Genomic DNA, 13461 nt, shown 5'->3' with positions numbered 1-13461 from the left:
TGACCCTCAGCTGCATTCTCAGACCATTTTTAAAATCATTTTCTTGAGGCAGGGTCTCCCTAAATTGATTAGATCAGCCTTGAACTTGGAATTCTACTGTCTCTGCCTGAGCATGGCCTCTCCATTTCCTAAGCATTGTCCTTCTATGTGTGTCTGTGTCCTAATTCCCTTTTAAGGACACTGATCACTTTGGATTATAGCCTCACTGGTGACTTCATTTCCATCATATTCATCTTTCAAAGTCCTTGTCTTTGAATGAATGCATGATTGAAAGCACCAGGAGTTAGGACAGCTAAATAATTTGAAGAATATGTCTCCACCTGTGATGATGACCTCACATAGTCTTTATCAGGCCTCAGATCTGTCTACTCCCTGGGGTCAGTAGATACCCACTAGTGCCTTTTCTTAGCACAGATTTAAGTGTCCATGAGGAAAGTATATGGGAAGGCTCATGGGAGTCACAATCAATCTAACACTTCTTGTGAATTCATGACTGTGCCTCCCTTTCTAGGTACCACATGTCCCCTACTGCTCATCTCCTAGTCCAAAAAATGTGAGCTCCATGAGGCAAGGAACACCACTGCTGGATTCTCAGGGCCTAAGACAGAGCTTGGCATGTAGAAGGTTCTCAGCAAACATTGTCAGATAAATGAGTGGCAACATTCACCTGTCACTCTCTCTCTCTCTCTCTCTCTCTCTCTCTCTCTCTCTCTCTCTCTCTCTCTCTCTCTCTCTCTCAGACACACACACACACACACACACACACACACACACACACACACACACACACACCTTCAGTGCAGGTGGCATCAACCTTCTTTTCAAACCTGACCCATTTCCTGTAGCTAAAATTTTCCTGTGTCCTGCCTGGTCCACAGCCACTCAGACCCAAGTAAACACAGAGGCTTATATTAATTAAAACTGCTCAGCCATTAGCTCAAGCTTACTGCTGACTAGCTCTTACACTTAAACTCAGCCCATTTCTGTTCATCTATATGTTGCCATGTGTTCCGTGGCTTTACCTGTGTGCCATTACATGCTGCTCCCTGGACAGTGTGCTGGCATCTCCTCATTCAGCCTTCCTCTCCCAGATTTCTTCTTGTCTGCTTATCCCACCTATACTTCCTGCCTGGCTACTGGCCAATCAGCATTTTATTTATCAACCAATCAGAACACATTCACAGCATACAGAGCACCATCAGCCATCACATTTCCTAAATGATCTCCTCATGTGACTTTGGTTTATCTGTTATACAGACACTAACAAAATATCTCCAATACATTCAGAGCCTTAGAAAGGAAGCCATGGTTTATTTTTTGCCTCTCCCTGTCCCATGATCTCTGCTCCACTTGGCAGGCTTGTGTACATGCTGCTTCTTGTCTGGAGCGGCCTTTTCTCTCCTCCTCCCTGCCACCTGCCAGAGCTAAGGTCTTAAAACATCTTGGTAATTCATAATTCAAGTCTGTCTTTCCTAAATCTGATATTTGTGCCTTTGGATCATCCTCACAGTCCTTGTCAATTTTTTTAAATGAATAAATACAATTTTAAAACTATGGCCAGGTAACATCAATGTTTCTGTAATATATATATATATATATATATGAATGTGCTTACGAATATGAGCAGAAATGCTCTGATAAAGATCTCAAAATATTCACACCAGAGTATGTGAAGTGTCTGCTGGGAGAGGGAGTGAAGTGAACATGTAGGTTATTTGCACTAGATTTTCTTCTGTCCCTTGTTCTGTGGCCTTGACTCTTTCACATCGAGGATGCACATGGTACACAAGACAGCGGAGGCACAGCCACAGAAACAAAGATGGCCCCTGTGCCCACACTGCTCTACCATGGTTACAATGCTCATTTTCCTTCCCATGGAGTGTGGTGTATTAGAATTTTTCTAATCACCTGCTCATTCTCTCCTAAGTCCCAGAAGGCTGGCTTAGAATTCCTGTCACCTTGGCAATGTTGATTGAGAAACCCTTTACACCAATAGAAATGCACTTCCAGGATTTCAGTCCCCATGCAACCCTGGGAACAAATGGATCACATTAAGACATAAACCTTTGGTGCTGTTGTGCAAGCCTGCTCTTAGGAAATCTAGGTCAGACAACTGCAGCAAAGGAGAACACGATGTTGCCAAACACACCCTGCTCCTGTGGACCCCAAATGTTCTCATAGAAGCCCACACTTGATTCTAGAGGAGACACTTGAGAAGATCTGAGGCTCCTGATTTTCCTTGTTTCTTTCATTTTCTCCCCTAAGCCTAAAGTGATCAGGACTAGCATTACCACACAACTGAACACTTGTAATAAAAAAAAAGAGTGGTAATTAATTACACCCCACTAACTGTGGCATTAAAAACACATCACTGTGAGAGCCTAGGGTTTCCAAACACAGAGGATGACAAGCATTTCAGATTAAAATCTAATTTGAGGGCTGGGGAGATGGCTCAGCGGGTGAAGCTCTTGTTGAACAAGCATGAGTGCCTGGGTTTCGATCCCCAGCGACCACCTTAAAACCTAGATGTGGTGGTGCCAGTGTCCATAACCCCAGTGCTAAAGAGCAGAGACAGGCAGAGCCTGGGAGCTCACTGGCCAGCCAGCCCAGTCAAACTGGCAAGCTCCAGATTCAGTAAAAGATTCTCTGCAAAACACACGGTGGGAAGCAACTGAGGAAGACATTCTGATGTCAATCTGTGGCCACCACATGCACCCACTAGGGTTAGTGTTCCTGCACACATACACATGCATATACCAAACATGTAAAATCCAGTTTAACACAATTCAGTCTAGCCTCCATCTGGGAATGGCTAGAACATGTGCATACAGGACTGGGTGAGGACTGGAGAGGGAGATGATGAGTTTAGTTCACTAAATCTCTCTTGCTCAGCCCTGGCCCCTCCTCTTTGAGCCTTCTGATCTCCGCCCACTGAGTCAGCCATATGGCAACTTATGATACACTCTAATTTGTTCTCTTCCTTTGGTGCACCTGACTGCCTGTATTGTGTCTTTCTAGGCAGGTTCATTTTTTGTTTGGTTTTTGTTGTTTTGTCTTGTTTTGTTTTGTCTTGTCTTGTCTTGTCTTGTTTTGTTTTGTTTTGTTTTGTTTTGTTTTGTTGGGACAGGGTTTCTCTGTGTAGCCCTGGGAGTCCTGGAACTCACTCTATAGACCAAGCTGCCTTGAACTCAGAGAGATCTACCTGCCTCTGCCTCTCCAGTGCTGGGATTAAAGACGTGCGCCACTGCTACCCAGCAGGTCCATTTCTTTTTAACCAGTGTTAAACCAGAGATGGTGATGTCTGAAAGGTGAGGCAAATGTCTTAGGAAAAACCTGCCAGAATCCCTTGGTGCACACTCCAGGAAAGTAAGGCCAAGGGAGGTCACTTGACTCGCTTGGGAACATGAAGGGCAGGGACAGCAGATAAGGAGGTCAGGCCCAAAGAGTTCAGCCTTGGAACATTCATTGTGTCAAAGTGAACTGTGCCAAAGTTTGCAAGTCTTTTCATTAAATGTGGGCTGTTGTTGTGGAGGAAGAAAGGAGCTGAAATCCTCAGCTTACTTTGGACTCCTTTCATCTTATCAGTGGTGTACCTGTTTGCTCAAGCTAAGTGTGAATGCTTTCCTCATTTTGAATGACCCAAATGAAATCATTGAAGGCAAGCCATGAGCCATCGCTGCTGGGGATGGTGTTGAGTCACCAGGAGGGAGTCTCCACAGAACCAGTTCTGGGCTCATCCTCTGAGGTGCTTTAAAGGCTCCCAGCCCATCTGTCCCCATTCATCCTGGAGATTTCCTAATGATAACAGCTGCTGTCTGTTCCTACTGCCTGCTGCTTCCTGTAGGTTAAATAATTTCATCTTCACATTTCTCCAGCTTGATTGCATAAAAGAGAAAAACAAAACCACCCGGCTCTCTGTTTAATGTGCAGAGGGATTTAAAGTAAGCTTTAGGGCAAAAACCTTAGAGCGGGGGCTATCCAGCTTAAGTGTCCCCTGTCCTGTGGCCTCCTTCTGGTCCAGCATCCTGACAAACAGCACACCAGTTCACTCACCACAACTCAACCCTGGCTGGATCCGAAGCCTAAGGGAGGGTTGACTCAGTTATTTTCCCTGTCAACTTTAGACAAGCACCACAGTAGATGGAGAGAACAAAGGGACAAGAGAAATAAAGGGAAAATGCTAAAACAAATCTCTGTTAGGATTTTTCATCACCTGGAGATATTCATACTAGACTACCAATTGAATATGGAGAGAGAGAAACACATGTTGTGTGCATGTATGAAGATATACACATAAATATTTAACACACATAGTCTGTCCTGGGCTCCTGTAGGTTCCACAACTATAAATTCAACCAACCTCAGAACAAAAATATTAGCAAAACAATTTGCATCTGTATTGAACATGTACAAACATTTCCCCTAAAAATAACCCCTAAATAATACAGTCTAGCAATTGTGCATGTTACTCTGTCTTAGAAGTAGTCTGAAGTGATTTGAAGTATAGGTCATGTGTGCATAGGTTATCTACAAATCCTATGCCGTTCTGTACAAAGGGTTTTACTTCACAATGCTTAGATTTGGGTTTACATAGGATGTAACTCATTCCTGTAGATGCTCAAGTCCCTTGCAGTAAATGATGTAGTGTATGCAATAACCTATATGTTCTTTCCCTGTTGTACAATAATCTTTTTGTACACTATGGAGATGTGTTGCTCTCATTAGTTTAATAAAGAGCTAAATGGCCAATAGATAGGCATGAGGAGGTATAGGCAGGAGAGCCAGACAGAACTCTGGGAAGAAGAAAGCTGGTGTTGCCAGACAGACAGAGATGGAGCAAGACATGCAAGAGGACAGGTAAATGCCACTAGTCATATAGCAACATATAGATTGATTAAAAAAATGGGTTAATTTAAGTTGTAAGAACTAGTTAGTAACAAGCCTAAGCTCTCAGTTGAGCTTTTATAATTAATAAGAATTCTCCATGCAGTTGTTTGGGAGCTGGCTGATAGGACAGAAACTTCTGCCTACATTTCCCATGTGCCTTAAACCAAATTCCAAAGGCCATGATCACATTGTGTGGACAGCTGTCCCATTCTATTGCATAAGGAATAAGAAAACATTTATACGCTCTGAATACAGGTATAGCTTTTTTTCTGAGTAATTTTTATAGTCTGTGTGTGTGTTCATTCATGTGTGTAGTGTATACATGTATGCTCATGTGTGGGTATATTTTGTGTGGAGGCAATGTTGGCTGTCTTCCTCTGTGCTCCCCACTTTGCTTTTTGAGGCAGTCTCTCACTGAACCTGGAGATCACCTGCAGCTAGACTGGTTGGCCAATAAAGCCCACGGATCTTCTTATCTTTGCCCTCAGTAGCAGTGAGATTAGAGCCATGCACTGTTGTGACTGGCTTCCCTGTGGCCACCAGGGACTCAAAGTCAGGCCTTCATTCTTGCACAGCGAGCACTTCATTGACTGAGTCATCTCTCTGGCCATTTTCTGAATATCTTCAGTTGGTGCTTAGTTGAGTGCACTGCTGGGAGAGCCAGGAATGCACAGGGAGAGCTAGACAGATGATATAAAACACAGGCTCCTGTGGTAGTTTTCTTTTTCAGCAAGGGTTCTGATTGTCTCTGTCTCCAATCAGTTAGATGTCTTCAATAAGTCACTTTGTTCCTGCTCCTTCAGCCATGACTTTGCTCTGAAATATGACTGACTTGAAGGCTCCCAGGTTCCTTCCTGCCCTATAGTTCCAGAAGCTCGGGCCTATTGTATGGAGGATGGCTTCTTGATGTAAGACTGTAGTGATATTTTGTTGTACCCTAATAAAATGTGCCTGAAGATCAGAGGACAGAGCTAGCCATAGAGGTCAGGCAGTGGTGGCACACACCTTTCATCCTAGCACTCAGGAGGTAGAGATTCTCTAGATTTCTGTGAGTTCAAGGCCACACTGGGCTACATGAGATTGATCCAAGCTAGGAGAGAAACAGAGCCAGGCAGTGGTTGCACACACCTTTAATCCCAATACCTGGGGCGGGGCACATGCCTTTAATCCCAGCACTTGAGATCTCATGCCTTTGCTACCAGTATTTGGGAAACACATACACCATTAATCCCGGTACTTAGAAGGTTGAGACAGGACATGATATGGCTGGGAGGAGAAAGGCATAGAAGACTTGAGGAGACAGGAGCTTGAGCCCCCTTCGGCTAAGGACTCAGGACCATTCAGTCAAGAGGATTTGTGGAGTTGATGAGGTGAGAAGTAGCTGTGGCTTGTTCCTTTGTCTCTCTGGTCTTCAGACAAGCTTCTATTTCTTAGATTATAAGCAATATATCGTCAAAGCTGACCCATCTCAGAAGCCACGGGGGGGGGGGGGGGGGGGGGCGGGGATACTATTTACCAGGCTCACAAACCTGTGCTCAGTTTCATACAACTCACTATTCATCTTGAACACATTTACCACAGGACTTAGAGGTGGTTCCAGGTAGACTCCGGGTCAAACCGCCATGCTTCTTTAGTGGCTGTGTGCCTGGGGCCTGCTGTTGTGATAAACATGAAAGCAGCGCTCACAGGAACAGCTGGGCAGCACTCACCAGGGCCCTGCCATCCCCTTAGCACCTTTGCATGTGCCTGCTCCTCCGCCTCTAACTCCACTTGACAGAGGAGGAAACTGGGCAGAAAGCTTTAGCAATTGTCCTGGGGCCACAGGGGATACAGACAGGAACAATTTGTAGCACATAACAGTGTTTTTCTGTTTCCTACAACAAATATGAGTTGTTACTTTTTTATATCCATTGGTAAAATGGCAGCCCGGAAGCTTGCCCACTGGCAAAGAGGTTCCCTCAAGACCTTTGTTAGTACTGTTCAGCTCCCACAAAAGCAGAGTCCCGGGTGTACCCTGACCACTGTCCAACACATTAACTTCTTAAAATTACTTATCCCACCTTTAAGGAGAAGACTTCCTAAGTCATGGGGAGTTCTCCCAAATGTATGACAATTCAAGAATGAAAGATGAAGTTCTGCTTCAGTGTAAATTGCTGACTTGAAACATCTTGAAGGGAAATATATTTGGCCAAGTAGACTATAAATTCCACTTAAAGAAAACAAAGTGGCGTTTTGAAAAATCTAAGACAATTTTGTTAAATTCCTTCAAAATTTAGGATCCAGAGTAGCTTTTTAAAATGACTAGGATCATGTGACACAAAGTAGAAAAAACTACTCAGGGTGGAAGGGTACCAGGAGAGAGCAGGTAAATGGGGGAGAATGACCACGCTTGAAAATGCCAGAATAGAACCTAATACTTAGTATGCTACTGAAAAATATTTCTCATGAGTTCCTATGCGCATCGGTCCTGTTGTGTCTGAAAGATGTTATTTCCTTGGAGTCATCCTCCACCTCTGTCTCCTCTTCTGCATAGATCCCTGAGCCTTGAGGGGAGGGGGTTAATAAAGACATCCCATTTAGGACTGAGTGCTCCAGTCTCTCATCTTCTGCACATTGTCCAGGTGTGGGTGTTAATTACCATCTACAGTAAGAAGAAGCTTCTCTGATGAGGACGGCGTGATGCCTGCTCCATGAATATCCCAATATGTCACTGGGTTAACCATTTCATTGCTATGTTCCCTTAGAAGAATAATAGTAGGCTTCCCCTTAGGCTCATGACCTATCTGGTCTCAGGTTCTTGGCCACTTTAGCAGGGCCATGTATGGGTTAAATCTCATGGAGTGGGCATTAAATCTAATCAAAAAGTGGTAGATTACTCCCATAATATGCTTGCTGTTACTGCACCCAGTGTATCCTGCAGGCAGGATTCTGTTGTAGGTCACAGGGTATGTAGCTGGGTGAAACTAATGATTAATTTTCTCCTCTGGAAGCATGCAAAGTACCTTCTAGCACCATGAATGCTAGTTAGTAGGGACGAAGCTTCTATTTGGTCACCAGCTCGATGGTGGTGTCTCTCCATGCTCAATGACATATGTAAGTTGTGTCTTCAGCAATAGGTTATCAAAAGTAACTAATAGTCTTGGCAATAGAAAATGGTGTTGGCTGGGACTGTAGGACCAATAACTCAATAAGGTGTAACCCAATCCTGGCTCTGGAGAGGTCTTACATGATGGCATAAGGTATCTAGTTGGAGCATTGTCTCCCCAATTATATATGGATTATATGATGGAAAAGAGACCAATAACCTTGGATATAATGCACAGGACCTGCACAGGTTCACACAACACAAAACCCAGCACTGAGAAGGGGAAGTAGACACAAAGTCCACCCCAAACCAAGAAGCTATTTGAAATTGATTCCTATTAGGAAAGAAAAAAAAAAAATCAGTTTTCTCCAATGTGGCGTCACTGGGTTCATCAACCACACTCCAGGGCAGGCCCATGCCTAGCAGTAATTGGTCAACACCAAATGGATTCTATGGACTTTGGGTGTGTGTGTGTGTGTGTGTGTGTGTGTGTGTGTGTGTGTGTGTGTGTGTGTGTGTGTACGTGCGCGTGTGTACATTTCTCATTGGAATTAGCTTGAGTCATGGTTGTTTCTTCAACTATGTGGCACAAGGGGTTAAACTCAGGTCATCAGGTTTGGTTTAAATGCATTTCCCTTTCACATCAGCTTATTTGTTTTTCATAGTGACAAAAGATGAGTCCCAAACTTTACAATTCTTCACAAGCTTCTCTCATTTTTTAAAACAGAAAGCTAAGAGTCTCAAACTATCATCAAGGAAAATTTAAATCCGAATTATTTAACTTTTGACAATGATAGAGTGCACCAGTCAGTCAAAATCCCACACTAGTAAGCCCTCTTGGTAAGAAAGAGCCATCACTGGGTCCCATTACATTTCACAGCTGTGCAGCCTGAAAAACTGCGACCACTAACACTGTGCCGTAACTAACAATGTTGCTCACAATCTGAGAGCACGTGTGCCTGGATGTCATACATACTAAGGGATAGAGCCATGTTTTTACCAACTTCCCTTTTAATTAATACCACAATGGCAAGTGTGGTGAAAACAGCAATAACATTTGCCAACCTGCTGACATGTCCATGGACTTCTAATTAACAAGAGTACATAGATATTTAACCACACAGCCACACCAATGTATAAGCAACTGATAAATTCTGAAGTGTTAGAAATATAACAAAGTTACAGTTTACTTTCTTCTTCTACTCATATATTCCTTATATTCATGTATTTCAATTATGTGTTTAGTAGACCATTTGCATTCTGGATTTAAATATGGCTAAGCATAGCGTGAAGTGCAGATGCATGTCAATAAAACAGCCATTACACTCATCTCTGTTTTATTTTAACCTAATCTAAATTTAAAGTGTGTGTTTGAATGGCTGTGTTTATACAACATCAACCAGTGTGAGGCTGACATAGTGAAATACAGTTATTTGTTTAATAATTATTTACTGAGTATTGACGAGGTACCTAAGAATGTGGTAACAAAAGAGGTCGTAAGGGCGAATGGGAAAGGAAGGGTAATAAAGTACATGGGGCACAAAAGTAGAAAGGGGCACTGTATGGAGAAAGGGGGAAACCAGCCAGAGGGCAACAGGGACCAAAGGAGAGGGTGTGTGTGGGGACAGTGACAAAGTATAATGGCATATATGTATGAGATGCCATATTAAATCCATTACTGTGTGCTGTACTAAAGTGACTATGAAAAAAGGAATGTGAATTAATTTTAAAGAATTATCCAATTTTGTACAGAAGTCAAATATCCAACATCATTTCTGAGATAAAAATGAGGGTATGTGCAAAGAGGAGCCCATTCTCTGTTAGTGTAAGTGTGGACTGGTACAGATGCTGTGGAGATCAGGATGGAGTTTCTCAAAAGGCTGAAACTTGCACTAGCATCTGACCCAGCTCGACCATTCCTGGGCATCTACATGGACTCTTTATTATGCCACAGAGATACTTGTACATCCACAGCTTTGTTTACTATGGTATTTTATTGATTCTTTGGGAATTTTATACATGTGTATAATGAATTTTGATCATATTCACCTCCCACTCTTCTGCCCAACTCCTACCAGCTCCTGCTTCCCCAGCCCCTCTCATCTTCGTGCCTTCCTCCTCTTTTTAGGTAACGTACTGAGTTCAATTTGTGCTGCCCATATACTCATGAATATGGGCCATCTACCGACACAGTCAACCTACCAGAGGCCACACAAAGAAGGCAGAGTCTCCCTTCCCCAGAAGCCATCAATTGTCAATAGTTACTTAGGTAGGGGTGGAAGATCTTGAGCTCCTCTCCTCTCCATACCGAGATGTTGACTGTTTTCATATTCATACTATTGCTGTATTGATTAAACAGGGGTCGTTGGCAAGCACAAACTATGAGTCCATAAGAGATCAGCAGAGACTCACCGGAAACCCGCTGGCCACACTGGCCAAGAAAACAGGGGGTGATCTTCACTTCCCCTCCTCCCTCCACTTCCAAGCCCCCAGTCTGATCCCTACTTGTAGCAGACGTTCTACTGCAGCCTCTCCTTCCTCTCGGCCCCAATTCCCAGGGGTCTATGCAGCTCGGGGGAAACTCGGTTTTCCTCCCTCCTGATGGACCCTTTTGCACTGTGCCTCTAGCCCATCTCCATCCCTAAGTGTCAGATCTATCCAGGGACCCCCAGTGGCCACATCTGGCAGGATCTCAGAAGCATTGTATACCAGGCAAACCTCAGGCACCACTCTCCTAAGAACCAGAGAGGGCAACAGAAACCAAGGAATGGAACACCCAGCCAACAAAGACAAGAAAGGTATCACCACCTAGAGTTACGATCTTCCCAAACACAGATGCCTAGATGCCAGCATAAAAACACAAATAACAGTGAAGAAAATATGCCTCCACTAGAGCCCAGCAACTCTACTAAGGTAGGCCCTGAGAAATGCAATATAGCTGAAGCACAAGACAAGGACTTCAAATAGCTATAATGAATCAGTTCAAGGTCCTTAAAGAGGCCGGGCGGTGGTGGCCCACACCTCTAATCCAAGAACTTGGGAGGCAGAGGCAGGCAGATCTCTGTGAGTTCGAGGCCAGCCTGGTCTCCAAAGCGAGTTCCAGGAAAGGCGCAAAGCTACACAGAGAAACCCTGTCTCGAAAAACCAAAAAAAAAAAAAAAAATCCTTAAAGAGAAAATGAATAAATCCACTAATGAAATAAATGAAAACACAAAACTGTGAAATGAAATGAGGAAAAAGTCCAAGACATGAAAGTAGAAGTAGAATTAAAAAGAGAGCCCAAACTGAGGAAAAATTGAAAATGAAAAGTTTAGGAACTTGAATAGGAACCTCAGAATTTAGTTAGATTTCAACAACAACAAAAATTACAGAAGCCTACAATCTCACGAAACTGAATAATGCCCAGCTGAATCACTAATGAGTCAAAGAAGAAATAAAGAGAGAAATTAAAGATTTCCTAGAATTCAATGAAAATGAATGTACAACATACCCAAACTTATGGGAAACTATGAAAGCTGTGCTAAGAGGGAAATTTATAGCACTAAATGCCCACATAAAGAAGTTGGAGAAATCTCATACTAGCGACTTAACAGCACAACTAAAAGTTCTAGAACAAAAAGAAACAAACTCACCCAGGAGGAATAGATGCCAGGAAATAATCAAATTGAGGGCTGAAATTAATAAAATAGAAACAAAGAGAACAATACAAAGAATCAATGAAACAAAGAGTTGGTTCTTTGAGAAAATCAACAAGATAGACAAGCTCTTATACAAATTAACCAAAAGGCAGAAAGAGAACATTCAAATTAACAAAATTGAAAATGAAAAGGGAGACATAACAACAGATAATGAGGAAATCCAGAGACTCATCAGGTCATACTTTAAAAACCTGTACTCCACAAAATTAGAAAATCTGAAAAAAATGGACAATTTTCTGGATAGGTACCACACACCAAAGTTAAATCAAGTCAGGATAAACTATTTAAATAGATCAATAACCCCTAAGGAAATAAAAACAGTCATTAAAAGTCTTCAACCAAAAAAGAAGAAGAAGAAGAAAAAAAAAGCCCAGGGCCAGATGGTTTCGGTGCAGTATTCTACCAAATTTTCAAAGAAGAGCTAATACCAATGCTCTTCAAATTGTTCCACACAATAGAAACAGAAATAACATTACCAAATGCTGTGGATATCATGCTTTATAAATAAAACACTGATTGGCCAGTGGCCAGGCAGGAAGTATAGGCAGGACAAGGAGAGAGGAGAATTCTGGGAAGTGGAAAGCTGAGTCAGGGAGACACTGCCAGCCGCTGCCATGACAAGCAGCATATGAAGATGCCAGTAAGCCACAAGACACATGGCAAGGTATAGATTTATAGAAATGGATTAATTTAAGATATAAGAACAGTTAGCAAGAAGCCTGCCACAGCCATACAGTTTGTAAGCAATGTAAGTCTCTCTGTTTACTTGGTTGGGTCTGAGCGGCTGTGGGACTGGTGGGTGACAGAGATTTGTCCTGAATATGGGAGTTGATGTTGACATGGCGAGGAGACGGCAGTCTGGAGTGTTCAACAGGGTAGGTACAAGTGAGCAGGTGCTGGAGATATTCCTTCTTTCCAAAGGAGCTAGTGACAAAGTGATTGGTAGTATATCAAGATACCCACGAGCCAAAACATCACAACAGAAGGCCTTTCAAAACGGTGGGAGCTGTGGAGAAAGACTGCGGCATCAGACCTTGAAATTGTAAATATTTTGGAGCGTTCTCCTGAATCCTCTTTTCAGTCTAATAACAACCTAAACTTAGAGAATAATATAAAGCTCCTCTGCTCTGTTGGATTAAATAATGCCTGTGCTGACTATTGACCAGTACCCCTAGAACCTTCTCCAATAGCCTGAATTTGAATAAATAAATGGTTGAATTTTTGCAGGAGACCAGTATATCCTTAGGTCACAAGGATTCCACAGATTTTCTGAGGAAGGTAATTTCTAAAAATCCTTCCATCTTAATTCAGAGCACTAAATGGGTGAAAACTAACATGGAATTTCTGCAGTTGACTTTCAACTTAAACAAGGAGAATCTGCTGCCTCTGATATGTGGCCCAGGAGCTGGAATCCTAGATCTTTCCAATTACTGTATCAAAAGGAACTACACAAATATCCAAGAGAAACTACTCTCTCTCTCAGATGAACTGATGAGGAGGTACATAAGTTTGTCCTAAGCTATCTGAACCTGATCTTCTTGTCAGAGAAAACGTTTAATGATAAAATAGACTGCCTTATAGAAGAAAAAATCAGCATATCACAAATAATTGAAATTCCTAGGGTTTTGGACGCAAACATAAATACTTTAAAAAACTTGAATCAAAGAGTTGCCACATTCTGGGTATGTGACTTGAGTTCATCAAACATTGTTCTCCTGTCCTGGAGTCAGAAAAGATATAAAGCTAAGTTGAAAAGATTAAATGGATAGGACAGTACTGGAGGAGTCTCAA

At 42.6% G+C, this 13461-nt stretch overlaps 1 pseudogene; it reads left to right on the top strand.

Moving 5' to 3' along the window:
- The first annotated feature begins 12050 nt into the window (after positions 1-12050).
- LOC102903698 (transcription termination factor 1, mitochondrial-like) lies at positions 12051-13461 on the top strand (annotated as a pseudogene).

Source organism: Peromyscus maniculatus, chromosome 5, assembly GCF_049852395.1.
Source record: "Peromyscus maniculatus bairdii isolate BWxNUB_F1_BW_parent chromosome 5, HU_Pman_BW_mat_3.1, whole genome shotgun sequence".
Classification (NCBI taxonomy): Eukaryota; Metazoa; Chordata; class Mammalia; order Rodentia; family Cricetidae; genus Peromyscus; species Peromyscus maniculatus.
The sequence above is the reverse complement of the archived record's forward strand: the minus strand, read 5'-3'. Positions and strand labels throughout refer to the sequence as shown.